We start from the raw sequence: 14,509 nt of genomic DNA on the forward strand, positions 1-14,509 counted from the left end.
AAACAAAAGCATTCATGAAGTAAGGATGAGTTAAAGTTAGCATTGTTTTTCTTTAGCAAATATTGTTTTTGATTTTTTGCGAAACTCTTCTAGCTACATAATTTTTGCCTAAAATGATTTTATTTTGAACTAATGCTCTAGAATAAGATCTTTGTTGTAACAAAAACACATTAAGTTATCTAAACAACATTTCCATGTTATTTTTAAAGTCTTGCATGACTCTAGAAAATGTTTTGACAATGTTCAATACTGTTTTACCATTCTTGCTGCTTCATTTTACACAACACAAAGGGCTTTTAAGAAAAATCTTTATTCATTCAATAATTGCCTAGTTTGATTACTTCACAGTATTCATCTTTTCCCTTGTCAGCATTAGTATCTTAATGGGTCTAATGAAATAATTAGTATTGTGTTGATTTTTGTAATAAAAACAATTTTTAGCTGTCTGGAAATATATAATAATTCCCCCAAAATTTGTTAAGAAATAAGGCAATTCAGCTAACACAACAACTAAAAAAGAGGATCAGGTAAGGATTCCCTACTTATATGTATGCCCACCAAAGCTGAATCCACGTTTCCAGTGCTGCCTTTAGGGGTTACCATGACACATACAGAACTTTTATTAATGTTAACTATAATTTTGCAGCAAAATTGGGTGGTCCTGATATTTAAAAAAACGTTATGCCACCTTTCCACCTGATCAGGGCCCACAAGGCAGCAAACATAAAACACATTAAAACATCTAAGCAATTTAAAATAGTTAAAATTGTAAAATATTTCAACTAAACACATACACCAACACTGGAAGGAAGGTCAGTAACCATTTTTGGGGTATGCCAGATGAAAGAAAAAAAGTCTTCATCTGCTGGCACAGAACACCAATAGAGGGAGGGAGACAAATCTCCCTTGGGAGGGAGTTCCAACATTTTGCTGCCACAACTGAGGAGGTCCTTTCTCAAGCTGCCATCCATCTAAATTCAGATAATTGTTCTTTTACTTAATAATTATCAATCAGACAACAATAATTAGCACACATACACACTCAATACAGATCTAGGGGAAATTAGGCAGGAAAAATCATCGACTTTCTCATTAGCAGAAATATTGTTGGTGGATGATACATTACCTGTCCGGCGAGATGAGTAGACCATGCAGCAAAAGGGGAAGAAAAGAGAGAGGAAGTGGATTGTGAGCTGGCCAGTGACATATGTGGAGTGGTCTCAAACTGATCAGGGATGGAACCTGAAAGGTGAGGTGGGTTGGGGGGTGAGAGCTCCACTGCATGTGCAGAGAATTTCCCTTAAGTAGCCAATTTTGTGATCTGAGGCAGGAACCAGGTAGTCACTGGTTCCCAGGAAATGTAGAAGAACCCCCTCCCCCCCAATACCTTAGGATGGAGAGGACAAAAGAAACAATGGTTGGACAATTTAGGGTTGATGTGCGTAAGGGAGTGACACCTCTTGGGGAAGGGGTGCGACAAGGGAATGGGGAAAAGAGGGTGCAATCATTTTGATGAGTTGATGCTTATCATGGGCGTTTTCTGGAATGATGGCAGGAGGGCTCACTGGCATCTTTTGTTTCTAGCTGGGCAACAGTATTTGTTTGAGGATGACTCGGGGGAAAGGAATGTGCTGCATGATGGAGAAGCGATCCCTTCATGGCTTCTTTGCAGGAATATCTGGCCTCTTTCAGAACATGACTCCTCTCTGGTCTGCTGGTGTTTCTGTGTTCATGAAGACCAGGGCTGCTGATCTGCATCACGGTGCTTGTGCAGATACAGAGTGGAGCACGGGCAGAAGTCTTCTGTAGTCTTGGGTCCAGATCTGGCTTGGCAGGACAAGGCTGCCCTGGCCACAGTATACAGTCCATAGTCTAGCATGGGGCACTAAGTTTAGGACTACAGCTCTGTTCATTGCCCTGGCACCCACTTCACAGTCCAGCAAGGCATTGGTAGTGAGAGTCTCTTTGACAGTGCAGTCTGGAACAGCTTCTCAGCAACACTTGATGATGTTACTGATCAAAAAACCCATTCAATTATATCTGGGGCTTGAAGCTGTATGTAAGTGCATGCTTTGGGTACTAACAGTGTTTTCAGGAATGGGGTTATTGGTCAGTCAGTGATGCTTATCTGAGCATGATAGGTCTACTTTGCTATTTGTAAGAGGCTTATAGATCGGAAAATCTGGTTCCCAGTGCTTAATATGTAGTTGGGCTTCTGAACTACAGAAAGAAAACATGTACTCTTGTTTGTTGCATTTGTTTGCATTCTTTTTATAGGATTTGTAAAAATCTGCATCATAAGCACATTTCACTTTCTTTGACATGTTTTACTTTCATTTTAGCAATAGATAATTATAGTTCCAGTTGCTGTTTTGTCCTTGTGTTGGCTGTGTAATGACATTGGCATTGGTAAAAGTTGTTTGCAACATATAAAAAGTAGTGTTTGCTCATATGAGCTGTTGCTGAAACACTATCTCTTGTGAGCGAAAAAGACAGGTAGTGTCAGTTATGTGCTTAACCACCCTTCCATTTCATGATCCACCCTTGCTAAACAGGGGTTGCAACATTTAACAGAAAGAGGCTATGCATGATCTTACATTCCTAATTGCTAGTCATTTTTACAGCAAAGCTGGAAAATGCTGTGACTGTTAGTTCCTCTTCCTAAGATTTTCACTTGCCTGAAGCAATAGAGCAGACTGTGTTGAGATTCAAGAGAAAATGTAAACTTGGAAAAAATCCATGTAGTTTTGGCCAAAATGCAAATAAGCAAGTGTGAATTATCTTTCTAATCACATAGGCAGGGACCGGTTTGCTTTCCTTTACACCACAAAATACTGGAAATATTGAGGGGGGGGGAACCTTCCACAGTTGTTTTATTATAATTTGAGATCTGAATTTACTCTAGACCACATTCTGAACTCCTGTTTACACTCAGGTTTGCAATAAGGGCATGTCCACCTTAGCAAATTCTGTGGATTGTACTGGTTTACTTTGCTAGTGGCACAGCACAGACAGATAGATTTGCCTACTGGTAGTTTTGGGGAATTTGAACATCTATGCCAAGGCCACCTGGGATAGCTCTGGACTTCATAGCCACAGTTCCTTCTAAGCTGTGCTAGGGGGCACTGGCACACAACATTTCAGAGGACGGCTCAGAGGATTTCTTCTTCAGCTCACAACCCAGCTTCCATAGGAAACAATGGAGGATGGGGGCACTTCTTTCTGGGGCCCATAGAATTGGACCCCCTGGTCCAAACTTTTTGAAACCTTGGGGGGGGGGGTTGTTGAGGAGAGGAACCAGCAGCTCTGCTGCAAATTTGGCGCCTCTGCCTCAAAAAACAGCCCCCCAGAGTCCCAGATACCCCTGGATCAATTCTCCATTATAGCCTATGGGGCCCATTGACTATAATGGTTCCCATAGGATATAATTGAGCCAGAATTTTTTTTTTGCACACCTCTATTATGCTTTTCAGTATGACTTGTAAGCTGCCTTGAGTCACAGGGCAAAGTGGGATATAAATATCTGAATGAATAAGTAGTTTGGGCAGATTGATAACATTTAAGCAACTTCCTGTTTGTTAGGCTAGGTAGCGTTCTGACAGTGATTGTTCCACCTCTGTTATACTTGACTTATAAGGCTGGTTGTCATGTTCCACTAAAAAACCCAAAGTAGACTGCAAGAATCCCCCCCCTCCCCCAAGTGCTGGTTTGTTTTCTAAGGGTCAGTGCAGGGCAACCATCCAAGGCCAGGTCTACCAATATAGTGGAAAGGAAAGGAAATAGTAGAGGACAACATTTCGTGTAATGAAATTTACGTTGATTCTGTTTTCTCTTAGAACATTTAAATTATTCTTAAAATATAGTTTAAAAGAATTCATTCTGAGATTTTTACAAGGTTATGGAAAACATCTTAAAAATAATTTATGCAATAGTCAAATGAAGATTTGCCCACAGCTTTAATGTTTCTAACTTTTTTTGCTCACGAGGTAGAATTTATGCTCAGAACACTGTGGAGCTTAGAGGGAACATTGGACCACCATGGGATAATTTCAATAAGTACCTGCCCTGATGAATAAAGAGATCAAATACTTGACTTAGTTTTTCTTGTCCATCTGGGAAGAGTGACCTGGAGGAAGAAATCATTCATTTGTTGTGCCTTCAAACCTTTTGATGGGCTATAAATAGTAGGCATGTTTTCATGTCTGAGATAGTATTTGGGGTTTATTATTTTATTTTGGTTTTAACTTGTAATGTTTTCATTATTACTGTAAACCACCATGAGAAATGGCAGGGTAAAAATATTTTAATTTTTTAAAAGTTCTGCGGGGCTGGTGGGAGTGATTAAGTGGACCGTTTTCTGAAAAGTGATAGATCTGAATGGCTACCTGAGAGTGCTGGAGTACTTAATGGCTGACTTTGCAGTTACATCCCTGTTCACACTTTAAAACCTACTCTGTAGTAGTGATGGTGGCAAAGAAAGCTTACACTATTCCATCAAGACAGTGTCATCTAGTTTTAGACATAGAGGTTCATAGTTCCAGTAGTAGTACAGTTGAAGCTCTTACGGGATGGGGAGTTGACCCAGGTAGTGGGCATAATTTCCCCTGAAAAGTTGTCTCACACGAGTAAGAGCTTAGTTTACTGCAGCTTCCTGCTTTTCCAGGCATGATGAAACAGTGGGGACAGAGCAGTGTTGGAGGAACACTCTGGCTGAAGCTGGGCTAGAGCACTTTTTAGATCCTGTGGTGGAAACGGTGGCAAAGAGAGTTTACTTTTCTTTCTTTTTTAAAAAAAAAAATTAAATTATCAGTTTACAACACAAAGACAAAACAAACTACAATCTGCAACAATCTCTAAATTATTTATAAAATGTAGGCATAGATAGTCATCTGTAATCATCTACTACAATTTTATCCAAATCATATTTTAAACATGAACTGCAATCATCTATATCATGTAATTACTTATACTTATTTAGAACTTGCTTATATATACTCTTGTTTTTGCCTCTATTTAAATATCTTTATTCTATCTTCCCCAGTTATCTTCATATCTAATGGTTTATTATTACAAACATGTATTGCCTGGCTGTTTCCTTTTCTTAATTTATATCTTGACTTAAATTTGTTCCTGATTCTCAGCTATATAATCAAAAAATAGTTTCTATTTTTCTTGGAATTCTGAAGCCATTTTATTGTGCATGTAAGATGTTAATTTTGCCATTATCACATATTCATCTAATTTATCCTTCCATTCCTTCAGATCTCCATTCCTTCAGATCTGGGCATCTTTCTGCCTTCCATTTTGCTGCAAATGTTACTCTTGCCACCATCACAGTATACTTAAATAATTCAATATGTGCTCTTGGGATGTTGCTCTGTAGCATATTTAGTAGCATAATTTTTGGATTGATTGTGAACTTAAGTTTTAATATCTTTTGCATTTCTTCATGTATCTTTATCCAATACTTTCTTGCTTTCTTGTGTGCCCACCACATATGATAGAATGTTGCATACGTGTTATGTATTCTTTGGCTCCGGTCACACGGGCAGGAAACTGCGGGGGGGAAGTGTGGCTGTTTGCCCCGGGGCAAACTAACACGCGGTTAAGCGATCAGACCTCCTGTGGAGGTCCTCTGGAGGTACCGTGGACGTTCCGTGGGTAGGGAGAGGTGCCGATCACAGGACACGCCTGCGCGCAACGAAGAAGCGCGCGGTGCGGCAAACTGGTTTTCTTTTTTTGTGTACACGACAAATGCGCATGCTCCATTGGGTGCGTGTGCGCATCCGTGGAGACTTGGGGGAAAAAAACTTTTTTGCAAGGGGACATGGGCGGGCGCCGGATGCCACTGGAAACGCGATCAGACTCCCGCCCTTGCCCCGCGGTTTCCGGAAACTAGTACCTCCGAGGTACTAGTTTTTTGCTGCGCGTTTTCGGCAGGAAGCCTCGGTTGTGCCACGGAAGCGCTACGCTTCCCAGATGTGCCGGTGAGATCGCGCCCGGAAAATCCGCCTGTCTTCCGTCTCTCTTGCGTGGCTAATATTCTGTGTGACCGCAGCCTTTGTTAGTTTTTGTGTTGTCTTTGGGGGTTATATACCACCTATAGAACATTTTATACCAATTCACCCTCAATATTTGGCATTCAGTAAATTTGGTTTATTTTGTCCATATATTTTCCCAGTGACTCATGCTTATATTTTCTCCAAAATTTTGTATCCATTTTATCATGCAATTTTTTACTTGCTCTGTTTCTGTATCATATTGTAATAATATTTTATACATTTTTCCTAGTAAGTGCTTTGATTCTCCTGTGTGTTGAAAGAACACTCTAGCTCAAGCTAGTAGAACATGGGCTAGAACATTCTTTATATCCTGTGGTGGTAAGAGTGGCAAAGAGAGTTTACTTTTCTACTACCATTGCATCTGCACAGTGCTATCCACTGATGCTATTCTGATTAGTAAAGGCCCTGTGTTAGCCGAATTGCTTTATTTACAGCAATTGGCAATTTATAAATGGGTTCTTGCCAGTTTATACCAAGGTCCTGTTCCCACCAAGGGTTACCAGTAAAGGATTCAACGCTGTTGTAGTTAAAATAGATGTCTTTTACTTGAAAATATATCTCATACAAACAATACTGATGCACTCACACATTCAATCAAGTTCCTAAGAATTACAGTATTAAAAGAAGCATAGTTGCATTAGCAGGTAGGGGTGATGGTGGGCGATACTTATCTGTCTTGCAGCTTGGTTGTTCCAATGAAGAATGGATGGGAGGAAATGGAAACAAAGGAATTCACACACAACCAGAACCAGCCAGCACGTGTGGGTCTCTTGACTGCAGATCAAGAGATCAAAGTAGAGGCAAGGGTTGGGGATAGCAAGTGGGACTCAAGGGGAGTAAAAGCAGATAGGGGTTGATGCGGGGATTGCTAGCTAGGAAGGGCCAGGTGAATTCCCTTCCCTTTTATAGGGGGTCCAAGAGATGGGTGGTAACTGTGCCAACCTCTTGACCCACCTACCTGTTAATCCGTCCCAAAAATAATCCTATTGGTTGCATGTGGGAAGGGGAGGTTACCTGAAGGGGTGGCCAATATTGTAACCTAAAACCTTACTCAGAGTATGGCATCTGGACAGGTGTGAAAACCTAGGCGTCAGGATGCTCCATTGTAATGCTGATGAAGCTGGCCATTCTATTGATAACCAAATGTCCATATGGCAGGAAATACCAATGCAGGAACAAAGCAGGCAATGGGTAGTACGTGACTACAAACAGTTCTGCAATGGGGGCTGTCTCTTCTCGAGGTTGTTGTTTCTCATTGCTCACAATAATGGAGGTGTGTGCTTCTTCACCAGGCTTGGCAACTGTGTAGCTGAAACTTTATTTACATGTAAGGTATGTGCAGGCACCGTCTATGTGTGGTATCACAACAGGTGACTTAAAGTGTACAGCTTTCTGAGCCTGTGTGTGTGTGCACAGTCCATTGTGTGTAGCAATAAATAGTCCATAAAGCAAATATCAAGCTTATTCTCTAACACCTGTTGCATACTGCCCCACAAAGAATTAATGGATCACTAGTTGACTGGCTGTGATCATGCACTGAGCAATTTATAGAGAGGAGCTCTTGAGTAAACTGCACTTTAATTGCAGATGTAGTAATGAATTTGACTAAGAATGAAATCCTAAACACAAGCCAGTTCACTTAAGTGGACTTATTAGGTTGTAACTCTGTTTGGGACTCTACTGCAAAGCTCCTGTGTGTCATGTTTATATGGATACTTCTCAGTTAATGCAGTCTGCTTATTGAAAGATGTTGGTGTTGCATGAGAAGTGCTTAGTGTCAGAGGAACGAGCACACCATGGCAGAAGTCTGCCTCTGCGACAGATGAAGAGGGTCACAACTGGAAAAAATATATAGGATCCCAGCTTAAATGAATCAGTGGTGAGAGTATAGAGATGTAGAGAAATCCAGATTCAAATCTATATATAGTCATGGAGTTTATTTGGTGGCTTTGGCCAAGGCACTGTGAACAAGTTCAGATGTGCTAAAATAGCATGTAATATATTTCTCCTAGTACTACATCATTCAAACTGCAGTCATATGTGAATGATTTTCCCAGTTAAAAAGCTGTGTGTTGAACAGAAGACACTGCATGTACAGGGATAATTTTGACATAGAGAAGTATTCTAATATGTCACCATTCACTTGTAAAGTGAACTAGTACTCTCATATATGTTGGACTTGCCACATTGGCCTGTGGTTCAACTGGAATCCTTTGGTTTGACATAGTTTTTGTTGGGTTCATTGGTTCTGTTTGCGGTTTGGAAGCTTTTGGCCAGTGGTTGCCCTTGTGTGTGGCTTTTGGCTTGCTTACTTACCCTGGTAAAAGTATAGCATTTTTTCCCCATAGGAAACAATGGAGACAAGTAGGATGGCTTATACCAATTCACTAGAAACTGTTCCAGTTCTCTGGAAAATGGAGGGGGTGGGTTTGTTTGGTGTGAGCCAGTTTGGTGTAGTGGTTAAGTGTGTGGACTCTAATCTGGGAGAACCGGGTTTGATTCCCCACTTCTCCGCTTGCAGCTGTTGGATGACCTTGGGCAAGCCATAGTTCTGTCAGAGGTGTTCTTGAAAAAGAGCAGTTTCTGTCAGAGCAGTTTCCCTCAGCCCCACCTACCTCACAGGGTGTCTGTTGTGGGGAGGGGAAGGGAAAGGAGTTTGTAAGCCGCTCTGAGACTCCGAGTGAAGGTCAGGGTATAAATCCAATTCCTCCTCCACCAGCACCACCATTAGTTTCCCTACAATTTTGATGTCATTGTCTTGAAAAACAGCCATTCCAGTACTCTGAAAAGCGTCCTGTACAACCCCACAAGATTAGTTCCAGATATAACTCCACTTTCTAAATCAAGAATGGTTTCCTCCTGGAAAAAAGTATTCAGCATTTCTGCACTGGCTAAAGAAAGGGATATGCAGGATAATGGACTTGACAGACAAAGAGAAACTTAAAAGAAAAACAGGTATTAGAACATAAATTGGGGTAGGATATAAATTGGTTGCAATATATGCAACAACTGAATTTGAAATGATCTTGAAAAATCATGAGGGACAATCATCAGGCCTAGTATCAAGAATATATAATGTACTACTGAGTGAAGAATCTTTAAAATTGCCAATTTACCATAAACTGTGGAATGTAGACTGTTCAAATAGATTGACAGAAGATGTATGGCCCCAAATGTATAGCTTTCCATCCCAATCTTCAAAAGTATTTAAAATAAAATAGCAGGCATTTAAAATGCTTTCACGCTGGTATCTTCTACCAATGATATTAAATAGAATAAAAAGTTCAAATGTCACCCGATGTCAGAAAGGATGTGGACAGCTCACTGATTTTATTCACAATTGTGGTCATGTAAACATATAATGGGGAGCTGCGGTGGCTCAAGTGGTTAAGACGCTGAACTGCAGGCTGTGGAAGGTCGGTAGTTCAGCAGTTCGAGACCTGAGTGTGCCGCATGACGGAGTGAGCTCCCGTCTCTAGTTCCAGCTCCTGCCAACCTAGCAGTTCGAAAGCAAGAAATTGCAAGTAGATAAATAGGGACCGCTTCGGTGGGAAGGTAACAGCGTTCCGTGCACCTTGGTGTTTAGTTATGCCGGCCACATGACCACGGAAACGTCTTCGGACAGCGCTGGCTCTTCGGCTTTGAAACGGAGATGAGCACTGCAACCCTAGAGTCGTACTCGACTGGCTTTCGAGCAAGGGAACCTTTACCTTTACCTTTAAACATATAACACAATATTGGAAGGAAATCATACGTCAAATTTTCTGTATTATGGATTTGCCTCCCCCCCCCCCGAAAAACACAGAATGAATTAATTTTGACTCTGTTGGCCATTTCTCGTTTTTAATGGTTTTTCATTGGATAGATAAACAACTCCCAAAATTAGAAAATTGGTATAATTGTATATGGGAACACATCATAAAGGCCAAGATTATGGATGGATTAACCAGAAGCCCAGAGGATGACTGTGTCACAACCTTTGTGGAGATTTGATATCCTGTTATTTCCTTTCTTAAGGAACAAGAGATCCTTCCTAAAAAATCACAATATGCTAAAAGTTATTTAAGTTTTAAGTTATTTGGTGACGTGATTTATTTTGTAATATTTTTTGTTTGGTATGGCAAATTCTGTATACATTATTGTCTTTTCTTTTTGGAAATGTTGTGGTTATGTAATGTATGGTCCTTATTTTTTGCTTATGGCAATGTATGGTTCTTAGTGTTTGTTTATTTTTTATAAATAAAAGGTTAAAAAAAAGAGTCCTGCATAGGGAATAATGGACCCCCACACATTTCAGAATTCTGGGGGGAAAACCCTGAATATGAGTTCTGAAACTATACTGGGGAACCTGAATAGCTGGAATACCAGTATGGAAACCAATCTCTTCTCCTCCTCTTCTTATAAAAGCTCTGGATATTAGGTCTGTATTTAAATGCTACTGAGACAATCTCAAAAGATCTGCATTCCACCAAGTATCCAACATTAATAGGATATGTTTAGATATCTGTGGTCTTGGTTGATTTTAATCTACAGCTACATGCTACAAAAAGTTGGTGTTTATGAATTTAATTCCCTAACTTTGGGTAATCATTGTAGTCAGCCTCATAGTCATCTAATAAATTTCTAATGTACCAATTCTCCCTACATTAACTTTATTTAATGAGAAGATATCATGCAGTTGTTCACTGAAAAAGCTTAAGTTAGGAATGAATGATCAGGACTTTAAAATGATTTAATCTTATTCTACTTTGATAGGGTAAACATATCACTAAATTCTTCTCTTCCAGCTCAGAAGATTCTAGAATCAGTGTATCTTTATTCTTCATCAATCACTGCTTCATATCTGGCCATTTGATTGACCTGAAGTACAATTTTATATCAGACACTCCTAAGCCACCTCTATTAAAAAGGAGCATTAGTATTCTTGATGCTACCCTCAGGTGTTTGTCTGCCGAAATCATTAATTTTCCCCAGGATGCAAGAACAGCTAGTTATACTTGGTGGCAAGATCAAGAATACAAAGAACAGGTTACGTAACATGTTCATTTTTACAGTAGAGATTCTTTCCAACCAATTTTTTCTATTTCCTTGAATAATTTATTATGATTATGTTCTATCAAAAGATAAAATCTTGTAGCATCTAAAGCCCCAAATACAACTAATTGGTCACTCCATGGCATAGAACATCTTGATTAACATGGCAGATCCAATCTATTCTTGTTTAGATAAATTCACTTTATAACTAAATATTGCTGCAAATGTGTATTAGGTTAAGATGCCCCTTCTGTGTAAGACAGATTTTAGAAGCATAACAACCATAATATATTCTATTCATTTTTTTCATTATTTGGATAGCAATAGCCAAAGGTTCAATAGCCAAAACAAGCACCAAAGGTGAGAGAAGACAGCCTTGATGAGTTCTTCTATAAATTATTTTTGAATGTTACCATTTATTGAGAGTCTTGGTGAAGGGGTATCATTAAGGGCTACCATTAAGTTTATCCTCTGAACTGAAATTCTCAGTAACCTGATTTAAATATGTATGTTCCACCCTCCACATTCAGAAAGATCTATATAACTTTAACACTAATATGACATGCTTTCTGTATTACATTAACTACCCTTTTAATATTTGATGACATTGTTCTTCTACCAATGAATCCTTTCTGGTCTGAGTCAATAAATGTAGTCATAATTTAGTTTGGTCTTCTAGCAGAAATCATCATAACATATACTCACAGCTTTAGCACCAATATGTGAAGAAGGCACAGTGCACAACATATCAAGGGTCTAGCTCCTCCGATCACATACCCCAGGGGACCCAATGAATGCTGAAAGCATGCTGCACCATATAGTGCAGGAGTGTCAAACTCATTTGTTATGAGGGCCAGATCTGACATGAATGAGACCTTGTCAGGCGGGCCATGTGTGTCATAAAATGTAATGCCAGGTAGCGGAGATATGAACTTTATAAAGGACACAGACAAACATGATTAAAGATTTTTTAAAAATCTTAAAACCTGCTTAAAACATTAGCACTCTTGCAATATTTTGTTTATTCAACAGTCTCTGATAACTGACACTTCTTGCTCTGAATTACTGCATCAAAATCTGGAGACAGTGTGTTGTAGCAATCTTGAGTATGCTGTTCAGGTGTATATAAGTTGCAAACCTACTTTTTGTTTATTGACATGCATTACAGAAATCTCATGGTCAACATGAAATGGCTGAGCATAGCGAGCTTTTGTACATAGGTTGTTTCATGTGCTGGTCAAGAACGTGTGAAGGCACCATGACACAGACTGAGGGCTATGTGCTTGTCTATAAAACTATAGTCTTCCCCAGAGAAATAATTGCAACTCCTATGTGGCAGTTTAAGAACAGAGACAGCCATGTATAGTGGTCAGTATTTGCCTACTATCTGGGAAGTCGTTCAAAATCCCCAGCCTACAACAGAAATGTGCTGGGTGAACTTGGTCTGGACACACATTCTCAGCCTAATCCACCTCACTGTTTTATTGTTATTCTCATCTAAATAGTGCACATTGCTTTCCTACTGCGAAAGACTGGATGAGGGGATGAATACAGTGAAAAAGAGGAGGGGAACCCAGTTGCACCCAGGAGAGCCCTGGCATAATGAGCCCAACAAAACTCTCTCTCTGTAGCAAGGCAAAAAACTCATACCTTGAATAAAACTTTGTTAGTCTTAAAGGTGCTTTGTATCTCTCCTGTGCGATTGAGGGAACTGGACAAAGCAAGCTCTCTTTCCCAAAAAAAATCTTTCCCTCCCTCCCCTCTCTTCCTCCCCATGGGATGAGAAGGGGGAGGAGCCTCAGCCAATGGAGAGAAGAGAGGCTTTCCTCTGTAGCTCTGCTGTGCGATTGAGAGAGCCTGGCAAAGCAAGCTGTGATGCAGAAGAAAGCAAGAGAGAGGGAAAAGGAAGCCGATGACAGTCAGTCGCTCACAGGCGGCATAAAAGACCTTTGGGGGCCGGATCCGACTCACAGGCCACATGTTTGCCACCCTGATATAGTGAGAGCAGATGGCAGAGAGATTGACAAAGCAATGACTCACACCATCGTAGGCTAGAACTTCTAGTAACAGACATTGGTTCCCTTAGGAGCCTGCATCCTTGATTCTCATTTGTAGGTACCATTGATCTAAACTCAGGTACAGACAAAATGTGGTTTGAGGGTCCATGTGGAAGTGGGAGTCACTTCAATTATTGCCTTTGCATACTGTGTTGCATTAGTGGGTGGGGCCTTTGTAGCTGTGTGTACTGGTGGTACTGTACTGTAGTAATGTTCTTGGTTGCTGGAATCCAGGCTGGTGGAGGCACATGAGCCCTGCCACATGACTTAGCAATATATGCTTGCAGTTGCTGCAACCAGGCATAGGCCCTTCAGTGGCCATTGTGTTGGTTGTATAAATATTTCGTGTGCCTTCTGTGTTGAAGGGGACAGTTGGTATCAGCTGCCTGCGCTGATATGTAGGTATTTTTTATTTATTTTTAAAAAATTTTATTAAATATAAAAAACAGTTAAAAATAGGAAAGCAAGTCCTGGTGTTTATGCAGGGCAAACAGGGAGGTTTCGATTTTATGTGCTGCTGAGGCTTCCAAGAGGGGCATCCATTTTTCTTGAAGATTGTCAGGAACGGGTTGATTTTCGGATCGTAGGATGCTAGTGGAAACTTTGTCCTGTAAAAAGAAGTCCCACAATTTCAGGAACCAGTCACTCAATAGCAGCGTCTTCTTGGATTTCCAATGAAATGCAATAACATTCCTAGCGGCCGCAAGACACAATTCTATCAACTCTTTCATAAGCCCATTGGGGGCAGGATGGCTCCAATGATTCAAAAGGAACAAGGAGGGTTGTAGTTAGAGGGCGCAACCTGTAATTAAAAGTATTTGGGCATTGACTTCTCTCCAGAAGGCCTGGACCTTGGGACACTCCCACCAGCAATGAATATAGGTGCCACGGCCCCCACAATTTTTCCAACATCTGTCCGAGATCGCGGGGTTAATGGATATGTAGGTATCATATGTGCTACTGCTTTTATTAGTGCTACTTTGTGGTGTACAAATTTTAGGATGGTCAGTGCAGAGCATATGCTGTGTTTTGAATCAGAGCCTAGTCGAAGGCTAGAGGCTCCTTTTCAGGCATGACCAGATGCACAAAAAAAGACTCAAATCATCTTTATTGAGCTCCTGATGCATCCAGACAATGATTGTACTCACAGTCTAAGCTGCTGAACGGATGAGAGAGCTCATCTTAGTGATAAAAGTCCTTTGTGTGTCTCGTGGTAAAGAGAGATGGTCTTGCCCATCTCTAGCCACTGAAGATTTCTCTAAAAATGAATGGAAAAGAGACAATAAAACTTTGGTGGGCTCTGTTGAGTACAGGAAAAGGAGCCCATCTGTAACCAATAAGGAATGCTACTTTCAG

At 40.4% G+C, this 14,509-nt stretch overlaps 1 protein-coding gene across 2 annotated transcripts in view; it reads left to right on the forward strand.

The window, feature by feature from the left end:
• The window catches only part of GNG12 (guanine nucleotide binding protein (G protein), gamma 12), a 68,193-nt gene that overhangs the window by 4,025 nt on the left and 49,659 nt on the right, over nt 1–14,509 (forward strand). The window lies entirely within an intron of this gene.

Source organism: Gekko japonicus, unplaced genomic scaffold, assembly GCF_001447785.1.
Source record: "Gekko japonicus isolate JY-2015 unplaced genomic scaffold, Gekko_japonicus_V1.1 scaffold20, whole genome shotgun sequence".
Lineage (NCBI taxonomy): Eukaryota > Metazoa > Chordata > Lepidosauria > Squamata > Gekkonidae > Gekko > Gekko japonicus.